At 46.4% G+C, this 15,493-nt stretch overlaps 1 long non-coding RNA gene across 1 annotated transcript; it reads left to right on the top strand.

Moving 5' to 3' along the window:
* The first annotated feature begins 366 nt into the window (after positions 1-366).
* LOC138984380 (uncharacterized) lies at positions 367-3,617 on the top strand. The gene is made up of 3 exons (XR_011461635.1): positions 367-504; positions 614-687; positions 3,492-3,617. It is a non-coding gene; the product is annotated as an uncharacterized lncRNA (long non-coding RNA).
* Positions 3,618-15,493: the final 11,876 nt, after the last annotated feature.

Genomic DNA, 15,493 nt, shown 5'->3' with positions numbered 1-15,493 from the left:
TCGGGGAACTAGATCCCACATGCCACAACTAAGATCAAAGATTCTGTGTGCTGCAACCAAGATCCAGGGCACCAAATAAATAATAAATAAAATTTTTTTAAGTTTTTTTTCTTCCTTGATTGTCAGAGAACTTTCAACAGCGGGGTTATACTGAGAGCAGTGTGTTTTTAGTTTTCCTGGTTTTCAGGAGAAAGCCATCACACACTGGCCCTTGTCCTGGGAGTTACTCCCCATCATGGCAGGATTATGTTAGCCCAGGTGAGTCTCACCTTGGCCCAGATAGCAGAGCTTTCCCATGGAGGCAGCTCTGAAGACAACGTGTCAAGACTGGTCTCCACCCACTGTGCATCCTGCGTCTCCTTGCAGGCATCTGTGGTCACTGGGCCTGGCTGCTCTTGGAGGGATGTGACTGGACAGCACTGCTCCTCACTGGAGGTCTGCAGGCCATGGGGAGCTCTGCAGGCCATGGGGAGCTCTGCCACGTCTCCTCCCTGGGACCAGCAGGTGAGCCAGGACCTCTCTTCCCCTGCTGGGGCCCAAGGGGCGAGAGGAGAAGCAGAAGAGGGAAGACTTTTGAAGTCCAAACTCAGAACTGATATTTTTTGCATTTCAGCCACTGTACCACCAGCCACGACAAGACACACGGCAAAGCCAAGGTCAAGGGAAGGAGAATGACACTCCACCCAGGTGAGCCACAACACAGGTGTGAACATAGGAAGCACCGTGCAGCAGTGCACAATCGATCCACTCCCCACATCCCCTAAAAAGGGTCAGAATGAAGCCCGCAGGCACGGAGGAGACAAATTATAAAAGACATGATGTATGAAACCTATAAAATGTGTAGTTAAGTTTAAAACCACCCATTAACACGAATATTAACTTAATGCAGACATTATGCTGCTGCTAAGTCACTTCAGTCATGTCCGACTCTGTGTGACCCCAGAGACGGCAGCCCACCAGGCTCCCCCGTCCCTGGGATTCTCCAGGCAAGAACACTGGAGAATGCAGACGTTATATACATCCTCAAAAAGTTTTAGGAAAAAAGAGGCTGTTAATAATAACCTGGGGCTAAAAGAGTAGATAGATTATTCCAAGAAAATATCATGTTAAATGTTGGGGGAGATAATGAGACATTTAAAGGCATATCAAATTCCTTATTTTACTTAGAGTTATTTTTCACTGGAGTAAAGACAAGTTCAAATGTGTTTTTTCCTTAAACATAATAACTAGTGTCGTAAATAAGATACATAGCTTCTAATCTGCATAAAGAAAAAAGCAGCAAGAAAAAATATTAGCATTTAACAAATAATAGTTGGAAAAGAGAGGAAAGCATAAAAGAGGAAGTATAAAATAAGACAGTCATGATACAAATGAACTTATTTACAAAACAGAAACAGAATCACAGACTTAGAGAACTAACTTATGGTTACCAAGCAGGGAAGGGTGGGGGAGGGATAGTTAGGGAGTTTGGGATGGACGTGCACACTGCTATATTTAAAATGGACAACAATAAGGTCTTACTGTATAGCACAGGGAACTCTGCTCAATATTATGTGGTAGCCTGGATGGAAGGGGAGTTTGAAGGGAAATGGATACATGTGTATGTATGGCTGAGCCCCTTTGCTGTCCACCTGAAACAATCACAATATTGTTAATTGCCTATACTTTAATAGAAAATAAAAAGTTGAGGGGAAAAAAAGATCATCACTTTTACCAAATCCCCCTTCTCTCACTTTCCAAGAAGTGAGACTGCTTTGATGTCAAAGACGGGTGTGCAGGGACCAGGGGCTCCCACTCAGACCATGCCTCCTGCATGTGGAGACTCAAAAACTTCCTTGGCCTTTGAACAACTCAGGCCGGCTGCAATCATGGGGAAGCGAAACAGCACGGTGGGCCAATGACAAGTGCTATCATTTGGTTGAAACTTAAAACAACAGGGCCCATATGGGTAGGAAATTATTTTTAAATGTCTGAAATGTCTAATTTGCATAACTTATATTTCTCGCTCATATTTGCACCCAGTGGGTGTTATATGAATATTTGAATACTTGATGACTGATTAATATAATTTGGGAGGACCACTCATTGTTGAGAAGGGTTCGAACCAATTGATTTTTTATTTTTTAAAGGCTGCCAGTATCTGGAAAAAAGTGAAAAAGTATCAGAATGGATTCAGGGAAATTATAGTCTACCTTAAATGTTTACATTTAATGAAAACAACATTTTAAAACATGTACACAAAAACACAATGCATCTGTGTACGTATCTCGTTTGGCAAGAATATGCCAAGTCATATTTGAGAAACATGGTGATCCTGATCCCGTGTGTAGCCCCCACTCATGCTCCACCCCCACGCCCACTCCGTTAGGTCCTGGAATTGACATCACACATGATTCAGTTGATGGGGTCACACTTCCAATGCTAAAAGTCCTCCAGATGAACTATTACTTCTCAGGGTTCTTGGCCTCCTTAATCAATAGAAATTGACTGGAGGCAGACAAGAAACTCGGGCGAGGCTTAATTGGGGTCCCTGCTGCGGCTGGAAGTAGGGACAACAAACAACAGGGTCCTTTGCTTGCTTGCTCCCCAAGAGGAGGGGTGGCGAGCTTGTTTCTTATATAGGGTGAGGGTAGGGGTGTATCCAAGGATGAGGCTGGAGGAGTGACTTAGGTGGTCTGCCCACCTCTTAGGTGGTGCTATGTGTACAGCGGGCATGTGCAGTACCCTGCTTTTGCTCCTGGCTCTTCAGAAGTGACAGTTGGGTTTTTTGGTCTCTTTGTATCTTTGCTGCTGCTACTGCTGCTAAGTCGCTTCAGTCGTGTTCGACTCTGTGTGACCCCACAGACGGCAGCCCACCAGGCTCCCCCGTCCCTGGGATTCTCCAGGCAAGAACACTGGAGTGGGTTGCCATTTCCTTCTCCAATGCATGAAAGTGAAAAGTGAAAGTGAAGTCGCTCAGTCGTTCCCGACTCTTAGCAACCCCATGGACTACAGCCTACCAGGCTCCTCCATCCATGGGATTCTCCAGGCAAGAGTACTGCAGTGGGTTGCCATTGCCTTCTCCGAGGTGCAGAGTCTGCCCCAACTGCTCGTGCACATGGTTATTTTTAGTCCCCTACAATTTCTTTCTATTTTATTGCTGGAAGAGAGGTGTGTCTAGGTGCAAACATTGCAGTGAAGGATCCCAGGTCCTAGGTTTGTCTCAAAACAACTTCCTGGATCAATTAGAAGACCAAGAATCACCCCCGGCCACACTTGTCACTCCCTCCAAGTCACTCTGGGCAGCACCTTCCCAGGACCTGGATGAATAACAGAGTAGCCTCTGGGGCCTTTCCGAGCCCTGACAACGTGACTAAGTTCACTTCAGACTCCTGATGGTTTTTTGTGTTTTTTTTTTCCCAAGAATTTTGACTTGTGGCATTCCATAGATCTGGTGCTATTACATCAAACTAAACCTTCAGGCTGATGGTTTATCCCTCTCACCCACATAGATGGCCTCACTGTACCTGGTTCTCTCGCTGCGTCTATGGTGGGTCCACTGTGGGTCTCAGCAGCTCTCTACAGATACTGATCTGCAGCGGAGAAGGGGATGCACTTCCTGAACCACAAGAGGGGCGTGCAGGTCTTCTGGACCATAGGCTGACGGGGAGCCAGATGTGGTGCCTTCATAATCACAATCAAGAAATACTAGGTCCTGGACCTCCCTGGTGGTCCAGTGGTTAAGCATTTGCCTTGCAATGCAAGAGACATAGGTTTGATCCCTTGTCCGGGAAGATCCCATGTGTCTCAGAGCAACTAAGCCCATGAGCCACAACTACTGATGCCCAAGCACTCTAGAGCCCGTGCTTTGCAAGAAGAGAAGCCCGAGCACCACAACTAGAGAGGAGCCCCCGCTCCCCACAACTGAAGGTAGCCTGTGCAGCAATGAAGACCCAGCACAATCCAAAATAAGTAAATAAATAAATCTTGAAAAAAATAAAAGAAGTGCCAAGTCCTTCAGGATGTATCTTGATGGGCCCCAGATGCTAGGCTTAGGGGATTCGAAGACGAAATCACAAAGATGCCCAATTCCAGAACACAGTGGGCACTGGCCTGCTTCGACTGCTTTCCTTTGTGTCTGCATGTTCTCACTTCTCTGATTAAGCTTATTCTTTGGCTAAAGTTTTTCCATGGGCAAAAGGCAGACGTAAGACATAGGAGGAACAAGGACCGCAGGGTCCTACTCTATTGCAAGGCCACATGGGGTTCAACTGCCCTGAAGACTTGTCTGGAGGATGACACCTCTCCAGCCCATGGGGGACATTCAGAAGAGGATATCCTGGAAGAGATAGAGTGGCCCCAGGCATCTGTGGGATAGCTGACCCCTCACCCCACCTCTACCCACCGCCCCTCTACCGCCAGGCTTCAGGAAGGGCAGGGTCAGGGCAGTGTCAGAAACCTGAGACCCAGAAATCTGAGATTCATCTCAATGCCACTGCCACAGACAGACCCCGCCTATATCTCTTTGTGTCTGCGTCCCAGACAGACACTCAAATGCCCCGGCTGGGGTCGGTAGTGACTGCAGACCAATCAGCTCATGGCCAGGACCCAGGGCCCATGGACCCGCACACTGCTGGGATCCTTTCAGGGAAGAAGAGCTGTGACCCAGGCCACCACCCAGATGGTGTTGACAGTACAAGCAGCTGGGGAATAATCCATCTTCATGAGGACCATGAGCATGGAGAGGAGTGAGTCATTTCTCAGTGCCTGGGACGCCTCTTCAGCTGGGCACATGGCAGAGGGTGCTAAGGTCAGGACCAGGAAGTTCTCCAGTTCACTAAGCATAGAGGTCATATCTTTCATATTGATAAATATGGTCCCCACCTCCTCCCAGTCCAAACCCACTCCACACATCCTGGCCAAGAACATCCTGCCAGGACACAATTGTACCCCAGCCACCCACATAGTCAGAATGTTCCAGGTCTCCCCACAGACTCCCCCTGCATCCTACTCACTCTTCTATGACTTGGTTCAACACTGTCCCAGTCACTCTTTTTATATATATAACTTTGTGTGCATGTGTGTGTGTGTGTTGGTCGTTTAGTCTTGTCTGACTCTGTGATCCCATGGACTATAGCCCACTGGGCTCCTCTGTTCATGGGATTCTCCAGGCAAGAATACTGGGGTGGGTTGCCATTCCCTTTTCCAGGGGATCTTCCGAACCCAGGGATGGAACCCAGGTCTCCTTCGTTGCAGGCAGATTTTTTAACACTGCCCCTAGGAGATGTAATTTACATACCACAAAATTCCTCCTTTTTTAAAATTTATAAAATATTCCTTTATTTGGCTGTACCAGGTCTTAATTGCAGCATGTGATCTCTCAGTTTTGGTATGTGGATCTAATTCCCTGATCAGGGATGGAACCTTGGCCCCCTACATTGAGACTATGGGGTCTTAGCCACTGGACCACAGGGAAGTCCCTCATCCTTTAAAAGTATACAATTCAGTGGGTTTCAGTATGTTCACAGTTGCGCACCATCGCTAACTGTTTACTTTCAGTATATTTTCATTATCCCCCCAAGAAACACCATACCCACTAGCGGTCACTCCTGATTTTCTTCTAAGCCATCCCCCAGCTCCTGGAAACTACAGATTTGCCTGTTCTGGACATTTCAGATAAATGGAATCATACAACACGAGGCCATCTGCCACTGGCTTCTAAAACACAGCATAATGTTTTCAAAGTTCTCCCATGTGCTTCTTGACCATCTTGAACAGAGAAATGGTGATGAAAACTGACAGATAGATAGACAGATAAATATTCTATCTTGCACATATCTTTGCTGAAAAGTCTATTCAGATTCTTTGCCCATTTTTAATTGACTTGATTGTCCTTTTATCATTGAGTTGCAGGAGTTTTTTAATATGTTCTGGATACAAGTTCCACACTGGCCATAGGATTTGCATCACATTGTGTTATTGAACTTGAACAAGCAATGGCAAGATAAGTGTAAACCTCCTCAGAAAAGGTGTATTTCACATACTACAGCAAACAGAACATGCAATGTTTAAAATTTTCTTTGTGTAGAAATCATGCTTCTGTTCACTGTCAATCCTAGGACAAAACCCTTCCCACCGAACCCCCTGGTATGAAGTCAGGGAGGCTGACCTCCGATTATCTCATCTTAGATAATCAACGATTTCAGCCTCAGGGGAAGTGATGAAGGAGCTAAAATATCCCCTAGCTTGGGGGCAGTTTTCCAGCTGTAGGCAAGGCCTTCCAGGAGGGACCATCCTCTTTCAAAAAATATATGTGTCCAAAATTCCCAGATTATTAACAAAAATCCCTTCACCATCAGACTGAAATCAGGGTGAATAACATCTGAATGGTGTTTGATCTTGCTTCTAGTGGAGGGTGAAGAGGTGGCAGGGAAAAAAAAGAAGCTCTTCTCTAGTCTCAAGTCTTCCAGTCTTGAAATCCTCTCCTTACTTCTATGCTGTAAATAAATTGAAATTTCCTCTGGGACCAAGACAGAACTCAATGTGGATTTCAGTAAGGTCCTAAAATACCTCTATAATAATAGATTTTGCTTTACTCCAATGGCAATTGGAGCCATTTAAAGGACTTAAGCAAGAGAGTGAAATGATTTGATTTATGAAAGATTATTTCAACCACATGATGAAGAATGGGAAGGGTCAACCTGAAAATAAAAGTTAGGAGGTTGCTGCAATTATCTGGGAGAGAGAGGATGATGGGTGGACAACAGGGATGGAGGGAAATGAGCAAATACCCAGGCTTGACTGTTGAGAGTGAGGAGTAGAGTTGAGCTCACGAATGACTTCCACATCTTGGATTTGAGAAGTTGGGTGGGTGTGGTGCCACCAACAAAGACAAAACACTTGGGAAGAAGAGAGGAGCTGGGGTAGGGAGGGAAAGTATCAGTTGAGTCTTAGACACGAGGCGATAGAGTGGGCTTATGTGCAGCCAGTGGTGTTTGGAGGAGTGGGTCTGAAGGTCGGGAGAGAGGGTAGCTTGGTTGTTGGGAGCTGTCAGCACGGAGATGGTCATTGGAGGCTTGAGAGTGAGCAGGATGTCTAAGGGATGGTGCATGGATGAGGCAAGGACAGGGCCCAGGACTGAGCCCCTGCCCAGGGAGCTTCCGTCCCTAAGAAGGACACGCCAACTGAGCAGCCTAAGACAGTTACCGCAGAGGAGGAAAGCCACAGGAGATGGACAACATGGAGTCAATGGAAGAAGGAAGGTGCCATGAACTGGACATTTGTGTCTCCTCAAATTCACATGCTGAAGCCCTAACCTTCAGTTTGACTAAGGGCTGGCAGACACCACCTTCTTCCTGTGTCTTTTCTTGGGAGAGGAAAGTGAGCTCTGAGGTCTCTTCCTCTAGGTATAAGGGTGCTAATCCCATCCTGGGGACTCTACTTTCATGGCCTCATAAACCTAATTCTCAGACTTCCGTGTAGAATATCAACTTGATAATAGTTTGAGGTGAGGCCTTTGGGAGGTGATTAGGTTTGTTTTTTATTCTTAAGTGCTTTATTTATTAATTTTTATTTTTGGCTGTGCTGGGCCTTCACTGCTGCGCTCCGGCCGTCTCTAGTTGCGGTGATGGGGAGCTACTCTCTAGTTGCAGAGCAAGGGCTTCCTATCGTGCTGGTTTCCCGTGTGGAGCATGGGCTGTAGAGCACAGGCTCTGTAGTTGTCATACACAGGCTTGGTTGCCCCAAGGCATGTGGGATCTTCCAGGACCAGGGATCGAAACTGTGACCCCTGTATTCGGCAGGCAGATACTTAACCTCTGGACCACCTGAGGAGTCCAGGAATTAGGTTTAGATGAGGCCATGAGAGTAGAACTCCCAGGATGGGATTAGCAGCCTTATAAGAAGAGGAAGAGACCCCAGAGCTCACTCTCCACCAAGGAAGGACACAGGAAGAAGGTGGCGTCTGCCTGCCCAGGAAGAAGACCCTCGCCAGAAAGAGAACCTGCCAGCACCTTCATCTTGGAGTTTCCAGTCCCCAGAACCACGAGAAAGAAACGCATGTTGTTCAAGTGCCCCAATCTACAGCATTTTTTTATAGCAGTCCAAGCTGGGTGAAACAGAGAACATGGAAACTGAGCTAAATGTTGACAGAAGAAAAGAAAGGAAGAAGGGAAGGAAAAAAAACATTACGGCTGTTGGATTTAGTTATTTAAGGTCATGGACACCATAGGTGAGATAAGCCTTTTGGAGAGTTACGGGTGGGAAGTCAGATTGCAATAAATAGAGGGAAAGGTATAGAGAGAAAGCACAGAGAACACACGAGAATGGAAGCGAGTGATGGAGAGGTGCCTGGAAGACCCAGTAGAGGGTTGGTGATGTAATCTTATGCTCCGTCTTCTCGGTCATCCAGAACTTAACGCCCTGTTGTTGAACATCACTTGATGATGTGTCTGCCTCCCCAATTGGTTCCTTAATTCCAGGGACAGTCTTACTTCTGTCTATTGCCCCAGTGCTGTCTAATACAGAAGAGCTGATCAATAAAACAGGGAGGATTTTAGTTTCTATTTGTCTGTATGACAGGTAGTGTCTTTGTGAGAGGACCCCTGCCCACTCTCCAGGGCAGAGTACACGCTATGTGGCCTGTTTCCATGGCATTTGGAAGGAGGTGGCTATGTTCCTCCACTTAACAGAAAAGCACACTGAACTAGCTCAGCCACACGGGGAATTCATTGTTCTTCCCACCATATGGCCTGGTGCTGACAACAACCGGGGGAGACTCTGCTGGCTCCCACGAGCCCCAGGATGTGTGAGAAGTGATGTAGAGCAAGGGTAATAACACAGCAAGATCGAGAAGGAGCCTAACATTCTTGCTAAGTCCAGACCCCAAAGATCCAATCTTTGCTGCCATGGCAACAACTGTCACAGACCCTGGGGCTGTCTGTACAACATTCTCTCAAGGATGCAGTTGCCGGAACTTCCCTGGCGGTCCAGCAGTTAAGACTCTGCCTACTTTACTTGTTTATTTTTATAAAGAGTCAGACAGGACTGAGCGACTGACAAACAACAGTTAACTGTATTCCCCATGCTATACATCACATCGCGTGACTTCTTTCTTTATTTTACAGCTGGAAATTTGAACCTCTCCGTCCCCTTCACCTATTTTGCCCACCCTCACTGTCCTCCCCTCTGGTAATCATCAGTTTGTATCTCCGAGTCTCAGTCTGTTTTGTTCATTCTTTTTGTTTCTTAAACTCCACCTATATGTGAAATCATACAGTGTTTGTCTTTGTCTAACTTATTTCACGGAGCATAATACCTTCAAGGTTCATAAAACTCTTAGAAGAAAACACAGGCAGTTAGTTCTTTGACATCAGTCTTAGCAATATGTATATATTTTTTTGATTATGTCTCCTTGGCAAGGGTGACAAAAGCAAAAATAAACAAATGGAACAGCATCCAACTGAAAAGCTTTTGAATTTATACTTTAAGGCAGGACAAAGAAAAATTAAACATAAAATTCTCTGTGTGTGCCTGTGGGCCTCTGCCCTCCCTCCCTAATATGTAGTGTGCATCTATGTTACACATTAACCAGACCTCCTCAGAGATGGGAGTGCCTGCTCAAGCTTGAAAATCAATTTTCTTCCTTCCTTCTGATGCCAGCAATGAACTTCTGAAAAGAAAGACATTCTTTCCCAGCTCTGTAGGGGGTCATGGTGACTTGCTGCTCGCTTGAAATACCCATGCTTCCCTGGACTATGAGTCTTTGGTGAACTTTATGTAAATATCAGTCTGTCATCTTGATGAATGATCCTTTATCTAGAAAATGAACATTTTGTGCTTTTGACTTTTAACAGGCACAATAGTTCTAAGAGCCTCTTGAGAGTCTGTCTCTGGCTTGTCAACCTCAGGCAGGCCTGAACAAATTTCCCTGTTTTTATTCTAAACTTGATTGCTAATTGAGTTTTTGAGAACAGCAAAGGAAACCGTCAACAAAATGAAAAGGTAACCTGCTGAACGGGAGCAGATACTTGCAACCAAAATCTGATGAACTGATACCCAAAATAGACAGGGACTTCCCTGGGGGTCCACTGGTTAAGACTGGAAGACTTTGGACATTGGAAGACTTTGGACATTAGAAGACTTCCCCTGCCAGTGCAGGGGTGTGGGTTCAATCCCTGGTTGGGGAGCTAAGATCCCACATGCCTCATGGCCAAAATATAAAACAGAAGCAATATGGTAACAAATTCAATATAGACTTTAAAAATGGTCCACGTCAAAAAAAACTTTAAAAAATTAAAACAAAACAATAATAAAAATATATAAAGAACTCATACAACTCAATATAAAAAAAAAAAAACTATTTTTAAAATGGGCAGAGGATCTGAAGGGACATTTTTCCAAAGAAGACATACAGGTGGCCAGCAGGCACATGAAAAGATTCTCAACATCACTCATTATCAGGGAAATGCAAATCGAAACCACAGTGAGGTACCACGTCACCTCTGCCAGCCTGGCTATCATACAAAAGACAAAAAATAACAAGTGCTGGTGAGGATGTGGAGAAAAGGGAACACTGATGCACTGTGCCTAGGAATGTAAACTGTGCAGCCACTATGGAAAACAGTATAGTTTTCAATAAACTAAAAACAGTACTATATGATCCAGCAATTTTACTTCTGGGCATTTATCTAGAGAAAATGAAAACAATGATTGAAAAATATATACGCACCTCAACATTGATTGCAGCACTATTTACAAAAGCCAAAATATGGAAGCCACTTAAGTACCCATTGATAAATGAATGGATAAAGAAGATGTGGTATATATACACAATGGAATATTGTTGTTTAGTTGCTAAGGCATGTCTGAATCCTTTGCAACTGCATAGACTGTAGCCCGCCAGGTTCCTCTGACCATGGGATTCTCCAGGCAAGAATATTGGAGTGGGTTTTCATTTCCTCCTCCAAGAGATCTTCCTGACTCAGGGATTGAACTCTCATCTCCTGCATTGGCAGGCAAATTTTTTACTGCTGAGCGACCTGGGAAGCCTGGATGGAATATTACCCAGTCATAAAAAATGAAATCTTGCCATTTGTGATAACAGGAGCCCTTTCGTTATCCCTAAACCTTGCTTATGAAAAAGCTGAAACTCACTAGTTTCATACTTTCTTTATTCTTTAAAACCTCTGCCCCCTCCTCTGTCTCCCCCACTCTTTGAGTATCAGCTGGCCTCAGTTTTCACAGAGAAGACAGAAGCCACCAGACAGGAACCTCCTTGGCATCCACAGACTTGCCTTCATCTGCTCTCGGGCTTTTTCCTCCCACCCTGATCCCATAGGGGAGCCCCCTCAACCCCCACCTCCCAGTAGCAATCAGCCCCTCCCCCTGCACCCCACTCCCAGCCTTCTCAGGGTTCTAGAATCCCCCATTATCCTCACCAGCCTCTCCCTCTTTGTTGGATCCAGCCTCCTAACTGCTCAGATGAAACACACACACACACACACACAAAACAAAAATCCAGCAAGTGAAATAAACAAGAAGCCCTTTTCCTGAAGTCCTTGTGTTCCCCCACCTTCATCACTTCTGGAGAGCTGTCAAGACCTTAGTTCCTCCATCCACACCCTCCTGCTCACTCCTCTGCCAGCTCCAGCCTTTGTTCCCTCCATTACCCCCACCACACTTGTTCTAGCGGAAATTCAAGACTGTTCACAACTCTGACATGCTGAGCCCCAGGCTTGCTTATGCATCTACACTGACTTGCTTTTCCAGGCTCTCGATGGTGTCCAACACATCCTCCTTCTTGAAAGAACTTCCCTTGGTGTGGTTGGCACCTTCCCCAAGATTGCCCTCTGCCACTCTATGCCCCTCTTCTTAGCCAGTTCATCCTCCTCCCTCAGGAAGTAAACCCTGGAGCCCTCTTCTTGAAGTCTCTGCTGTCCCCCAGGCAGTCAGTCTGCTGCAGGACTTCAGTTACCCACATATCCCCACAATTTTGCCTCTCTTCTGAGCGCCCGTTCCGTGGACCTCACAGAAATCCCCACTTGAGTACCCCACAGGCACCCTAACATGTCAAGTCTGAACCAATGATCAATTGTCCCCAGATCCACTCGTGACCTCAGTGAAGGACTTCTCGGCCCAAACCTCACCTGATGGCTCAAGCTAAAACCCTGAGCACTGTCCCTGGCAGGCCCCTCTCTCGAAACACCCAAAACTATTTCCCACCGAGTCCCATTAGCTCTACTCAAGCATGTCTGAATGTCCCTCTTCTCTTCTTCCATCCTCACTGCCACCTTGGTCCTTCTGAATGGACACCTGCGTCTACCTTGCTCTCCTGTAGTTCTCCCCAGGTGGCTTTAAGATGCAAATATGGAGACTTCGCTGGTGGTCCAATCAATGGTAAGGACTTCCTGCTTCCACTGCAGGGGTTCAGGCTCGATCCCTTCTCAGGGAACTAAGATCTCAAATTCAGTGTAGTATGGCCAAAATAATAAAATAATAAATAAATAAATAAATTTTCTTAAAAAGATGCAAATCTGACCAAGTGTCCCTCTTCCTAGAACCATGCTCAGGCCACCCACTGTTCTTAGAATGAGGGCAAAATCCTTGTGGGGCCTCCAAGGTCATTCGTGTCTGACCTCTGCTCCCGCTCTGGCTTTATTTCCTGCCATGCCCACTTCTACCCTAGCCCTCCTTCAGCTGCTTCCCTGCCACGTGGAGCTCATTGATACCTCAGGACCTTCACATATGCTGCTACCTCCCTCTTCCTAATCCTTGTCTTCTATTAATAACTCCTTCTCATTGTAAATGTCCACACAAATGTCACTGCCTCCATGAAGCCTCCCCAAGTGCCCACATCCTGTTAAATTCTCTTAGACCTCCCTGTGATGCTCCATGATGACACAATACAATTGCAAACTCGTCAATGGCACCCCACTCTAGTACTCTTGCCTGGAAAATCCCATGGATGGAGGAGCCTGGTGGGCTACAGTCCATGGGGTCTCGAAGAGTCGGGCACTACTGAGCGACTTCACTTTCACTTTTCACTTTCATGCATTGGAGAAGGAAATGGCAACCCACTCCAGTGTTCTTGCCTGGAGAATCCCAGGGACGGGGGAGCCTGGTGGGCTGCTGTCTATGGGGTTGCACAGAGTCGGACACGACTGCAGAGACTTAGCAGCAGCAGTAGCAGCTGCTTGCAGCACAACAGACCAATAATCAAGAGATGAGGTGCTGAGACAAGGAACAGTGACTTTATTTGAAAAGCCAGGCGTCTGAAAAGATGGTGGACTAGTGTCCTAGAGTACCATCTTACCAGGGTCTGGATTTTTTATAGAACAGAGAAGGGCAGGAGGTGAGGTGGTAAAGTAAAACGGTCGTTGAGTCTTACAAAACATGTCCTGGCTTGGCCAGCACTGGGGACAGGATGTGTTAAATGGGGATGTGTTAATTCCTTCTTTCCTGTAGCCACTCACAGATGGGCAGGGTCAGGGTGTCTCCCTGGGGGCTGAACAAAGGCACTTTAGTTTAACATCAGGCAGAGCAGCAGGGTTCCCTGAGGCAGGCCATTATATGTGCTTAGAGCTATAGACAGCATCCTTTCAGTGCTGAGAGGACCAATAGCAACAGGAAGCTAAGGTTAAAGTAGAAGAAACAGACCCAACATGGGGTCAGGTTTTGTTCTTCTCTGTGGCATGTACACATTTCTTTAATGCAACTCTAACCACTGGATTATACATTTTGCGAGAACACAGACTCTGTCTTCTTCATTCACTGAATCTACGATGGCAACCTGGTAGATAACTTGTTATATGAGTGTGTGTATGTATGTGTGTGTGATAGAGAGACAGACAGACAGAGGCAGAGTCAGAGACAAGAGGGAAGAGGCATGTGTGTGTGGATAGGGAGGGAGAGACAATGAGAGAAATATTTGTCATTCTTTGGCAGGCTTGCGGGGAATATGAAATTACCAGGCACAGGATACAAGAATAGCAGACACAAACAACTGGGGTCCCCTCCTTCTTCTGTAGCTAGAGACGGCAGGTCATTGCCCTGCATTCTGAATGTTCAGGCTCTCCGGAGGCAGGTCATCGAAGGGACATCGGCAGTGACCATGGCAATAGAAATTACAGTAAAGGGTACCCAGAACTCTCGCTCCACTACTGTCTGGCTGACCCTTTTCAATGACAAATTCATCAGCCTTAGGGGAGAAGATAAGAATTGATGACAGACAGAGATTTGAGTGGCCTTAGATTTCATTTCAGCCTCTCTCCTTTCCTACCTCAAGCTCAAAGCTTTTAAAGTCTTATCTCTCAGTTCTTCCTGTCTTCCGCTGGCTCATACCTTCATGGGGGCACAGCTTACTTGAATTAGAACTGCGTCCCATCTGGCAGAAAATGCTGAGGTTTGGAACCTGGAGTCAGAGGATCTGGGGAGATGCCAGTGGTGCCTGGCACTGAGCCCTCATACCCAGCCTGAGGGGACCAGGATGCCTGGGGATTATGAGGCAAGTGGTCCATTTGGGAGCGGGGATCCTTATGGCTCTGCAGGGGACTGTGGGCTTTTGAGGGCTTCCTGGGAAGCATCTGTCCAGACCCACTCGCAGGAGAGTCAGGAACCACAGACCTAGGATCCGGACTATAATGAGAACTCTGTGAGTCCCGGAAACTCTGCACTCCACCCACCCCTAGCCATTTGTCATTGCCTTCTGCTTGCCCAGAGCATCCGAGGAGCCCCTTAAAGCAACAGTGTGTGCCTGTCTCTGGGGGTAAAGCAGAAGGGAAGCTGGGGCTCAGTCCCACTTCAAGAGGACTTGAATGGGATGAGGAGGCCACGTTCTCAGAGGAGGAGTAGCGCCAGGCTTCAGCAAGGATGGGAAAGAGGGTTCACAGTAGACGGGGCTTTGCAGCACCAACTTCGTCCTAATCTTCTTGGGGGCAGGAACACACCTCAGTACCAGCTCTCAACACACATACATACACACATATACACACACAGACACATATAGTTACATATACACATACACACACATATGCATACATGGGCTTTTCTGGTAGCTCAGCGGTAAACAGTCTGCCTGCCAATGCAGAAGACTCATATTTGGACATTGTATGGGCTGGGTTATGCTGTGCAAAATGTAACTAACAAATGTCAGTTGTTGAATGCTACGAAATCTTTTTCTTGCTGAAGTTGTCCATGACCAGTAGGGGTCAGCAGGGAGCTCTGCTCCACATAGACCTTCAAGGAGCCTGACTGATAAAAGTTCTACCACATTGTGGCTGTAACCATTTGGAGTCCAGGCTTTTCTTTTTTTCTAATTCCCTTTTATCAGCGAATAGTTGCTTTACAATGTTGTCTTAGTTTCTGCTGTACAGCAAGGTGACTCAGCTATGAAAGAAAGTGAAAGTGAAGTAGCTCAGTCACTTCCAACTCTTTGCAACCCCATGGACTGTAGCCCACAAGGCTCCTCTGTCCATGGAATTTTCCAGGCAAAAGTACTGGAGTGGGTTGCCATTCC

This window comes from Bos mutus, chromosome 21, assembly GCF_027580195.1.
Source record: "Bos mutus isolate GX-2022 chromosome 21, NWIPB_WYAK_1.1, whole genome shotgun sequence".
NCBI lineage: Eukaryota > Metazoa > Chordata > Mammalia > Artiodactyla > Bovidae > Bos > Bos mutus.
Note: the sequence above shows the minus strand (reverse complement) of the source record. Positions and strands in the feature narration are given on the sequence as shown.